The 12,110-nt window shown below is 40.8% G+C and overlaps 1 non-coding gene across 1 annotated transcript; it reads left to right on the plus strand.

Annotated features, from left to right (window-relative positions):
• The first annotated feature begins 877 nt into the window (after positions 1-877).
• Positions 878-949, plus strand: Trnaa-ugc (transfer RNA alanine (anticodon UGC)). The gene has a single exon. It is a non-coding gene; the product is annotated as a tRNA-Ala (tRNA).
• The last annotated feature ends 11,161 nt before the right edge of the window (positions 950-12,110 follow it).

The raw sequence follows: 12,110 nt of genomic DNA on the forward strand, positions 1-12,110 counted from the left end.
CTTAAAAGCACTTAGAGGGAAAAGACAGATTGTAATAGGAAACCCAAAATAAAGACGGTAAGTAATTTCTCACCAGAAATAACATAAGCCAGGACACAATAGTGTATCTTTAAAGTGCTGAAAGAAAACTCATTAATGAGCCGGGTTTGGTGGCACATGTCTATAATCCCAGCCTCTTGGGAGGCTAAGGCAGGAGGATCTCGAGTTCAAAATCAGCCTCAGCAAAGCAAGGCGCTAAGCAACTCAATGAGACCTTGTCTCTAAATAAAAATACAAAATAGGGCTGGGGATGTGGCTCAATGTTGAGTGACCCTTAGTTCAATCCCCGGTATCAAATAAAAAAGAAACTCGTTAATGAAGAAATATATTCATATAGGTGTCTGTACGTTGGAGAGGAGGTGTTTATAATATCCAGTTAACATATCTTTCAGAATAAAGGCAAAATTAAAATATTTTCAGACAAACAGAAGTTAAGAGAACTCATTACCAACAGACCTGTAGTACAAGAAATGTTAAAGTTCTTCAGGCCAAAACAAAATGATATCAGATGAAAATTCAGATCCATGCAAATGAATAAAGAGTGTGTATATATTCACATATATATTTGTGTTGAAGATACTTGTGTAAGCCAAAATAACTTAGAGGGGGCAGTTAGAACACAAGTAAAGTATGGCAATAATAACATAAAAGATGGGAAAGGGGAAATTATAGATATGCAGTTTTAAGGTTCTTACTTCATATGTGAAGTGGTATGTATTCGAAGGTAAACTGTAGCTCTAGAGACACCACTAAAATAAACTGAGAGGAATGACAAATAAGTTGATAGGATAAAATTGAATACTAAACATATTTGGTTAATCCAAAAGACATGGGGAGGGCTGGGATCTAGCTCAGTTGGTAGAGTGCTTGCCTTGCATGCACAAGGCCCTGGGTTCAATCCCCAGCAGCACCTCACCACAACAAAAGATGGGGGGAAAGAGGGAAGGAGCCAAGCACAGAAGAAAAGACTTAAATCTAATTGTGTTAATTACTCAACACTGCAGTTGAGAAATAGAGATTGCCAGACTTAATACAAAAGCAAGACTCAACTGTCTGCTGTCTATAAGCAGTGAACTTTTTTTTTGGTTCCAGTGATTGAATCAAGGGGTGCTGTACCACTAAACCACATCCCCAGCCCTTTTTATTTCTTATTTTGAGACAGGGTCTTACTAAATTGCTCAGGCTGGCCTCAAATCTGTAATCCTCCTGCCTCAGCCTCCTGAATCTCTGGAATCGCAGGCGTGCACCACCACACTTGGCATAGTGAACTTTAAATATTGTCACAGAAGAACTCTAATCTCATAGAGAATGGAAAAGAGCATTTTGCATACTTAGTTGTCTGAGGAAGACAACTAAGTATGCAAAATGGTCAGCTTAACACAATTCCACATGTGCTAAAAATCAAACTCTGGGTGAGAGAAAGAGACGATTCTATGTATACAAGCACAGCAAAAAGCAGGATCATCTGCATGGGTGGGACCAGAAGCCCTGTTCCACCCTCTGGTACCAGGAAGAGCAAGTCGTCTGACCCAAGTTTCAGCCAGCGATTTGCATTCCGGGTCGCAATACTCTTCTCAGTCTCCAGATTGTTGTTCTATAGATGATCTCCTCCCCATCCTGGAGTCTGTTTTCTGCATCCTGTTTCTTAATCTCTTTCGTGAAGTCTTCTTACATTCGCCCTGAAATCCTAGTGTGCTGAGAGCTCCATTCTCAGACTTCTTCTCTTCTTCCTGTAGGTCTACGCCCTGAGCAATCTCAATATTACCCGTACACTGAGTCCCAAGTATGTATTTCAAACATCTCACCTCACCTGAGCTGCATGTTGACAGATCTGCTTTGAGTCTGGTGCGCCTCCAGATCCCGCCTTCAGAACTAAAACGCCCTTCCCCAGTTGTCCCAAAGACCCACAACCACAGTTCTCTCTGGGAATGTCCTCAGCTGAAGGTGGCTACTACCTCTGCCCTTCAAGCCGGCCCTTCCCGCTCCCCACCTACACAGCCCACATCCAGGGGCTTGTTGATGTGGAAAATAAGAAGACTCATCCCCTTTATCTTTATTCAGAACCACTCCAAAGGGCCATCCCAACTCCAGAGCTCTCCCCGAATGAGAGATGTCTGTTGTAATCATATCACAGTCCAGTGTCCCCCTCTGTTCAGTTGTGCTTACTCTTACAGGTGTTATTCCTGGGCATGCTCCCCCATTAATCTCCTCACACAGATCTCCATTTTCCCCCAGTACTGGGGATTGAACCCAGGGGTACTTTACCACTGAACTACACCCCCGCCCTTTTTATTTTTTATTTTGAGACAGGGTCTTGCTGAGTTGCCCAAGTAGACCTTCCACTTGCAATCCTCCTGCCTCGGCTTCCTAAATTTCTGGGGTTATAGGCATGTGCCACCACACCCATCTCTGTACAATAAATTTTATCAGAGCGACCACCCAGGGTTATTATATAAGGATTAAATAAAACACTATAAGTGAAATAAGTTTGTAACATATAGAATATACATTTACAAAGTTCTTTCAACTATTTGATTTCAACGTAACAATTCTTACATTATTACCCTGAGTGGTCGCCATGTAATTTTTCCCCCAAGGTATTGGGGATAGAACCCAGGACCTTGTATATGCTAGGCAAGGCCTTTACCCCTAAAGGACCTCTCTAGCCCTTAAATATCATTATTATGTAATATTTACTAATAAATGTCATAAGACTACATAGCATAGAATATAGGCAGAGAAAAGAACAGAGATGTATCTGCTACTGAAAGAAAAAATAAATCCACATATCTCAATGTCTTGGTGTTTCAACTGAGAATGTAAACACAAGTTGGATTAATTTTTTTTAAATCAAAGTCAGAATGAACCTTGTGGGTAAGGAAAATTATTAAGTCAAGAGAAACACAAAGCTGCCAGAAAACATATGTATAAAATGTACATTCACCAGATAGGGTGAAAGCAAAAGACCAATCTGAGTATGGCTTAAAGAAAGCCTGTTTCTTCTGGGTATGGTGGCTCATGCCTATAATCCCAGCAACTCAGGAAATAGAGGCAGGAGGATGGCAAGTTCCAGACCCGCTTCAGCAACTTAGGGAGGCCTAAGCAACTTAGTAAGACCCTGTCTCTAAATAAAACAATAAAAAAGGGCTGGGATCTGGCTCAGTGGTTAAGTGCCCCTGGATTCAGTCTCTGGTACCAAAAAAAATAAAGAATAAAAAGATATTTCTTGAAGGCAACAAAATATAAGATCAAGTTATTCTCAATCTTTGCCCTGTTGAAGACATATTTGCTTTTGTCTCACAACTGTAAGAACACCCTAATATTAAATGCCATGTCCAAAGGCAGGGACAGTTTACTCTGCATGCATAAGCCATAATAAATGTCCTTTTTTAAAAAGTTTTTTTTTTTAGTTCAATGGACCTTTATTTTATTTATTTATATATATAATATATACCCAGTGCCCCACACATGCTAGACAAGTGCTCTACCATTGAGCCAAAACCCCAGCCTCAATGATTAAGTGCCCACAGGTTTAATCACCAGTTCTTAAATGAATGTCCTTTTAAAGTGTAAGATGTCATTAGTACATTAGGCATAGTGGATAGGATATTAAATTTGGAATTAAAAAATTGAATCTAGCCAAGTGCTTATGGTCCCAGTTACTCTAGAGGCTGAGACAGAAGAATCACTTGAGCCTAGGGATTCGAGGCCACCCTGGGCAACATCAAAAGAACCTGTCTCAAAAATAAAGAAAATCTTGAATCTGAGTGTCAGCTCTGCCATCTCCAGTTTCAAAACTGAATAATCAATCCACATTCCCCCAGGCTTCATCTCCTCAGTGAACTAGGGGGTTCTTTCATTATAAGGTTACTTGAAGTTTATTCTACACCAAGCATCCCATGGGGGAAACAAAGTCCAGTTATTCATGCAATCTGTGACCCAAAGGTCTGTGGGAAACAGAGCTCAAAAAATAAGTCCAACAGAAAACAATTGGTTAAGCCAGGCTCGGTGGTGCATGCTGAAATCCCAGTGACTCAGGAGGCTGAAGCAGAAGGATCACAAGTTCGAGCCCAGTCTTAGCAACTCAAAATAAAAAACAAAAAGGGCCAGGGAGGTGGCTCAGTGGTTAAGCACCCACAGGTTCAATCACCAGTACCTAAATAAATAAATAAAAGGACTGGGTTTGTAGCTCAGTGCTCCGCACACCTTTGAAAAGGTAGGAATTAGAAATAACTCCATCAGGAAGGATAGACTGAAATGTCACAGTGAAACCCATCAATTTGTACAATTAATATGTGTTAATAAGAAAAAAAGACCTGGGGGGGTATCTTGAAAATTGGTGTTACATCTGTGCACTCCCACATTCAGCCCATTTGTCCTTTAAAAAGAAGGAAATCCTAAGATTGGGAATGTAGCTCACAGAGAGAGCACTTGAATGGATCTGTGGAGTGGATCCTAGAACCTCCCCCCCACCAAAAAAGAGGGAAGTGGTTTACAACCACACAGATGAACCTGGAGTACATCATGTTAAGTGAAATAAGCCAGCCAGAGAAAGCACTGATAATCTGCACACTGTAGAGTCTCACTTGTGTGCCATCTAAAGAAGTGAAACTCAGTAGAGAGCCAAATGGCCGAATGGTGGTCACCAGGGGCAAGTGTGGGAGGCAGAGTTGGGAAGATATTGGTCAAAGGATCAAAAATTTTAGTTTGAAGGAAAAGGTCAAGGGGCTGGGGGTGTGGCTCAGTGACAGAGTACTTGCCATGGGGTCAATACCCAGCACCACCAAAACAAACAATCCGGAAGGAAAAGGTCAAGAGATGTATTCTACTGTGTTGATTTTTTTTTTTTTTTTTTTTTTTTGGTACTGGGGATTGAACCCAGGGCACTTTGCCATAGAACTACATCCCCAAACCTTTGCTAAATTGCCCAGGCTGGCCTCCAACTTGCAATCCTTCTGCCTCAGCTTCCTGAATCACTGGGATTACAGCCACAGGCTACCCAATGTATTATATACTTGAAAGTTCCTAAAAGTATAGATTTCAAGTGTTTTTTAACACAAATCAATGACAAGAATGTTCAGAAACAAATATATGTTAATTATCTTAATTTGGCCATTCAGAAATGAACAAATATTTCAAAACATTATGTTGTACATCATAAATATACAGGTGATGTTAACATGGGGTTACAGCCCATTAAAACCGGTTATACATTGAAAATTCATCAAAAATTTATTTAATACTCCCGTCATATCATAGCTTAGTAACATCATAGCATAGAGAGACTCAGTGCTTCACCCTCACGATCCTGTGGCTGGCTGGGAGCTGTCACTCACTGCCGCTGATCAGCACAAGACAGAACACAGTGAGCATTACTAGCCAGGAAAAGAGCAGCCTTCAAAACACAGTTTCTAGTGAACCCATATCACTTTTTCACCATCATGAAGTCATAAGATCATGAAGATAAATAAAGGGACCAGCTATACACAATTTTTTTTGTTGTTTAATAAAAAAAAAAAGAAGAAGAAGAAGAGCTAGGGGTGTAGCTCAGTGGTGGAGCCTGTGCTTAGCATGTCTGAGGCCCTGGGTTCACTCCTCAACACAGAGAAACAGAGACAGACAGAACAAAGGTGGGGAGACTGGGAGAAAGGCTATTGCCAAAGCCCAGTGGGGTAGCCTGCATCAGTGGATTAAGACTACACGGGGTCCTCGAGGGGATAGAATTAAAGACATTTAAGAAGCATAAACCACAACACAGAAGAGCAACTGACTGGGAGAAAGGGACAGATGGCAAAATATGCCTACCACAAAGGAAAGTATAAGAAACAACCCTCATGTAAAATATCAAATATCTCCTAATGAAAAAACAGCCTCTACCTCAGAGTAAAGCCTGTCCAAGGAAGGGACATGGCCTTTGTCCTTGGAAAGACCCACAGAGCACTCCTAGGCACATTCCCACCCTGCTAAGTGGTTTATCTACAAATAACGGGAGAGATCTGCTGCGCCAGGTGTCCCTGACTCAGTCAGGCTAGGTGGGGACCCATAGCAACCCCCTAGCAGCCACCAATCAACATGAGACAGGGAAATACCTGGGATGCCAGATGATCCTCCCAGTAGTTTATGGTGGTTGATAATGTATTGGGAAACCATGTAGTTCAGCACATACACCCCTCTTGGCTCAAACCAATCAGTTCAAATGAATACCCCTCTTGTAGTAACCAATCATCCTTACCCAACTTGTTCCCGCCAGTGAATGTGCTAATCATGTTTTAGAGTTGTTATTTGATTTTCCCGAGGTTTGTGATGATTTGCTAAGAAATGCTATGATGTATGTGAAGTCCCTGCCTTCTCCAAAGAGTGTATAAAACTGCTGCAAACCCTGGGCTCGGGGCCTCTCAGCGTCACCAGTTGCTGTGTGTGCTCGCGGAGGACCTAGCTGGCTCGCAATAAACGCCTCTTTGCTGCTTACATCAATCTCGGTCTCTGGTGGTCTTTGGGGGTCCCGAATTCGAGCATAACACTAAAAAAGTAAGAACGGGAAAAAGGACAAAAGGGTTACAAGGTCCTAATACAAGCAGATACCTGAGAACCTAAATTTGTAAAATAAAGGGAAGTAAAACTCTCTATTATCTGATCCCATATAAGAGAAAAACACATTATCTCTTTCATTGGTCTTTACCCAGAACAGAAAAAAAAAAATGATTTGACCATCTAATGAAAAAAATACCCTTATTATTTAAGCAAAAACCTAGATATTTTAAATCATTTATAATTTAAAGTTTGAAAAAGAAAAGAGCAGGGAAAACACCCAGGATGAAAGACAATAGAATGACTCGGACAGAACTTTCCCGTGTGCACACATGAACACACGACTAGCGTGACTCCACATCCCGTACAACTGCCAGAATGGGAAGCTGTCCTGCATGTATTATATGTCAAAATGCACTCCACTGTCAGGTATAACTAAAAAGAACAAATAAAATTTAAAAAAAAAAAAAACATACCAGGTTGAACAGTGTGAGTGTGCATTCTCAGGTTCATTCCTAAATTTGCCAGTCCTTGTGGTACTACCATTGATTGATTTTGTTAAATCACCATCCAAAAATATTTCTTATGTATTAATATTCCATGAAAAGAAATCCTTGGTTCCAAACTATTAAATAAAGGGAGAGCCAGTCTCTCTAAGATATCAAGTATAATATTGACAAATTCTCAGATACAAGAATTACTCTTATACTGAGCAGGGGTGTAGCTCAGTGGCACAGTATTTGCCTCCCATTCACAAGACCCTGGATTTGATCCCCAGTACTCAAAGAAAAAAAATAACAATAAATCTATTACTACCAAGGGAAAAGTCACACAGGTTTTCTTTATTGTTGCAGTTTTGTTTGTTTTTGCAGCACTGGGGATGGAACCCACGGATGTTTTACCACAGAGCTACATCCCCAGCCATTTTTATTTTGAAACAGGGTCTCTCTAAATTGCAGAGGCTGGCCTCTAACTTTTAATCCTCCTGCATCAGCCTCCCAAGTTGCTGGGATTACAAGTGCACACAGCTATTTTTCTATTGCTCAGCCCAAAGCTTCCATTATTATTATTATTATTATCATCATCATCATCATTATTATTTTGGTACTGGAGATTGAACTCAGGGGCACTCAGCCACTGAGCCACATCCCCAGCCCTATTTTGTATTTTATTTAGAAACAGGTTCTCACTGAGTTGCTTAGTGCCTCCTAAATTGCTGAAGCTGGCTTTGAACTCCCAATTCTCCTATCTCAGCCTCCCAGCCCCTCGGATTACAGGTGTGTGCCATCACGCCCGGCTTCCTTTATTTTTTAAAACAGTCTTCATAAATTCCAAGGGCTGGCCTTAGACTCTCATCCCACCAGCCTCAGCCTTCTCAGAAACTGGGATTCTACATGTGCCACCTCACCTGTTCCCAAAGCCCTTTCCTGACACAGGCTGGCTTCCCTTTTTCCCCTTTTCTTCCTGATGCAAGTTAGCTTTCCAATCCATTGCAACTACGACTGCAGAATCTGTTGTTTAGGGGACAGTGATGCACACACGTAGTCTCAGCTACTCAGGAGGCTGAGTCAGGAGGGATCACGGGAGCCCAATAAATCAAGACCAGCCTGGGCAAATAACAAGACCCCATTTCAAAATCAATACATAAAAATCTGCCATTTAGGTGACATCTCCGTCTCCATACCACAAGCTCAGAGTGGAGCATTCTCCAAAGTCCTCCTTCCTCACTATCCTCAAAAACAATTACTGGTCCCTTTTCCTTTTAGGAATTGAGGACACATCTTATCACTTTGTGAGAACAAAGAAATAAATGTCTAATCACCTCATCAGAGTCACTGGACATAAGAATGAAATAACCACTTTCCACACACGTCCAGCCTAATCAATAGTCTCTGGAAGATTCCAGCCCTAGCGAATCCAAGCCCAGCCCAACACTTGAAATTATAATTAGGTGTCCAAATCCACTGAGTTCAGGGGCATTTTTTATGAAGCAATGGCTAACCAAAGCAGCAGAGAGATATGCTGAAAACCCCCAGAGTGGACCATGGAATATACCCAGTTAGGAGGCAATTTTAATAATCCAGGTGCTCTCAGTGACTCTTCTTCAAGCAGATAACAAGAACAAGGCAGCTGGGAGCAGTAGTGAGCACCAGTAATCTCAGAGATTTAGGAGACTGAGGAAGGAAGATAGCAAGTTCAGGGCCAGCCTCAGCAATTTAGTGAAGTCCTGTCTCAAACCAAAAAATAAAAAGAACTGGGGATGTAGCTCAATGGTAGAGTACCCTTGGGTTCAATCCCCAGTTCAGGGAAAAAAAAAAAAAAAAAGTCTCATTGTGTTGTGTTTCTCTTGGGTATGGAACCACTGGGTCGTCTGATGACTCGGTTTAATTATTTCCAGAACTGCTAGACTAATTTCTAGAGTGGCTGCACCATTTTACATTCCCATCAGCACTATACGAGGGGCCAAAGCTCCATGTCTTTTCCCACATTTATTTCATTTTTCTCATTTTTAAATAAATTTTTTAAATTCATTTTTTGATCCTGAAATTTCTAGCGCATGTGAGATGGTGTCTTGTGCTTTTGCGTTGCATTTCCCTAAGGATGCTGAGCATCGACTCGCGTGTTTGTTAGCCATTTGTATAACTTTCCTGATGATGTATCTGGTTGAGTCCTTTTTCACATATTCTAGGTAGAATTGCTTGCTCCACCAGATATGATTTGCAGATATTTTCTCCCATTTTGTGAGTTTTTGCATTATAAAACTGTTTGTAATTGACAAAAAGTGCATATATTTATCATGTACTTTTTTTTGGATATATGTATTGTTGTGGAATGGCTACCTTAAACTAGCAGATGCCATTACCTCATATACTCAACTTGTTGAGAACACTTTTTAAAAAATATATTTTTGTAATTTTAGGTGAACAGCATGCCTTTATTTTAATATATATTAGTTGTAGATAGACACAATACACTTCATTTTACTTATTTTTATGTGATGCTGATGATCAAACCCAGTGCCTCATACGTGTGAAGCAAGCGCTCTACCACTGAGCCACAATCCCAGCCCCTATTTTGTTTATTTTTAATGTTGTGATGCTAAGGATTGCAGTGCCTCACTCATGCTAGGCAAGTGCTCTGCCACTTGGCTACAGCCCCAGCCCTATTTTTCTTTTTTTGACAGTGCTGGGGATTGAACCCAGGGCGCTATACCAAAAAACTACATCCTCAACCCTTTTGGAGACAAGGTCCTGTTAAGTTGTGGAGGCTGGCCTCAATCTTGAGATCCTCCTGCCTCAGCCTCCTGAACTTCTGTGATTATAGGCCTGCACCACTGCACCCCACTGTCTCTTAAATTCAAGGCTAGCCTCCACAATTTAGAAAGGCCCTAAGCAACTTAGTGAGACAAGATTTTTAAAAAGGGCTGGGAATGTAGCTCAGCAGTAGACTGCCCAGGACCAAACCCAGTACAAAAAAAAAAAAAAAAAAAAAAACCACCAACCAAGCAATTTTCAAGAATACATCTATTATTAGTCAATATTATTATACAATGAATCTCCTTATTAAAACTTATTTTCGCTGAAATCCATATCCTTTGGCCATCTTCTCTCCCTTCCCATTTTTGATCTTTAAGTGATCAGGGCAAGATGGTGTCCCTTCATTTTGTGATGCTGGGGATTGAACCCAGGGCCTAAGGCATGTTAGGCAAGACTACTGCTGTGCTACATCTCCAGCCCCCCCCCCTTTCTTTGGATAGTGTTCTTTTTAATTTTGGTAACATTCATTTTTTCTCTATTTTGCCCTTGGTATCACATAAAAATCCTCTGCCGAACTCCAGGTGATAAATTCTCCTATTTTCTTCTAAGTTTTGTAGTTTTTGAATTCAGGACGTCTTCAAATAAGGGCTATATTAAGAGTCCCTTAAAATTCCATGAGAATCACAGATCAATTTAAGAAATATGCTTGGCTGTCGATTAGCATGGAAAATATTACCTTAATGTTCTTTCAACCCACAAATACATTTTTTTCTTCAGTCTTTTTCATTCTCAAATCTTTTTCACTCAATCAAAAGTGTTGGATATAATTTAGTAGAACATCCTTGGTTTAAATTCCCCGCTCTGTACAAAAAAACTACATCTGAGTTAGATATTTTGCCAACTAAAATAGCCCTCCTGGGCATGGATTCTTGTGTTGAATCCAATTATTTGAGGTTAACTACACATGGCCTTTACTGAGGCCCCCATTCCTTTTGGTTATTAATTTTGTAACTAAAGTTCCCCTATGGACTACATAGCCTGACATTTTTTTAATATTTATTTTTTAGGGGCTGGGGATGTGGCTCAAGCAGCAGCGCACTCACCTGGCATGCATGCGGCCCAGGTTCAATCCTCAGCACCACATACAAAGAATTGTATCCACCAAGAAAAAAAAAAAAAAAAAACCTGGTAGTCATCTTCCCATTACATGATAATGTCAGTTGCCTGTGAACTTTTGACTACTTTTAATAATGTACTTTCAGCCTCAGGCAGACAAATGCTTTAAATCCATTATGTTAATAACCCTGTAATGAAGGGTGCCACCTTTATTTTACAGCTACAACACACTGGCAGAAGGCACACTGGTTTAACCCCATAAGCCCATTAACCAGAACATTGCTTTTTCCCTGACAAATCCACAGGGAAATAAAACAAGCTGATTTGGGGTAGCTGACCTCCAGCTATTTGAAAAGATGCCATGCAGAAGAGCATGAACTATGAGCAGGAAAATCCGGGTTTTAGTCTCATAGCTGGAACAGACTTCTGAACTCCTGTGCCTTTGAAACAGAACTACCAATTAGCCTCATCTGATAAATGCTACCAGTGGTGTTAAATAGCCCGTGAACAGCTTAGCCTATAATAAGTGGGCAGATGACTGGGCTTCCTATTTTATTCATCAAGCAGGCTTTAATCTTTTCCCTTAACTGCATTCTGAGAAATTGCCCACATCACACTACATATCAAATTCAGATTCATTTTGGAGAAATTGCATCTCAAACCACATGAAAATACCTGGCAGGTGGTTATTAACTTATTAAGCATAGTACCCAACAACAATCCAGTATTTCTTCTGTATATACTGTGCATACTTCTACATTCACAATGCTCTTATGCCTGAAACCAACCAAAAAGGGGCATTGCTAATTACTAAAGAGGATTTAAAATATTGATGGCCAAATCAGGTTTTGGACTGTAAGGGACCATAAAATTAGGCTAGTAATCATGAAATCAAAAGTGGCTCCATAGTTGGACATGGTGGGGGCATGCCTGTAATCCCAGAGGGCTGGCTAGGAGGCCGAGGCAGGAGGATCATGAGTATAAAGTCTGCCTTGGCAATCTAACCGTATCAAAAAGGGATGGGGATGTGCTGAGGTTAAGCACCCCTGGATTCAATTCCTGGTACCAAAATAAAAAGATTTTAAAAAGTGGTTCCAAGGGCTAGAGTTAGAGCTCAGTGACAGGAAAATGCAACAAAAATCCTACTTAAACCAGGCAGGTTGGGGCACA

This window comes from Ictidomys tridecemlineatus, chromosome 11 (genome assembly GCF_052094955.1).
Source record: "Ictidomys tridecemlineatus isolate mIctTri1 chromosome 11, mIctTri1.hap1, whole genome shotgun sequence".
Lineage (NCBI taxonomy): Eukaryota > Metazoa > Chordata > Mammalia > Rodentia > Sciuridae > Ictidomys > Ictidomys tridecemlineatus.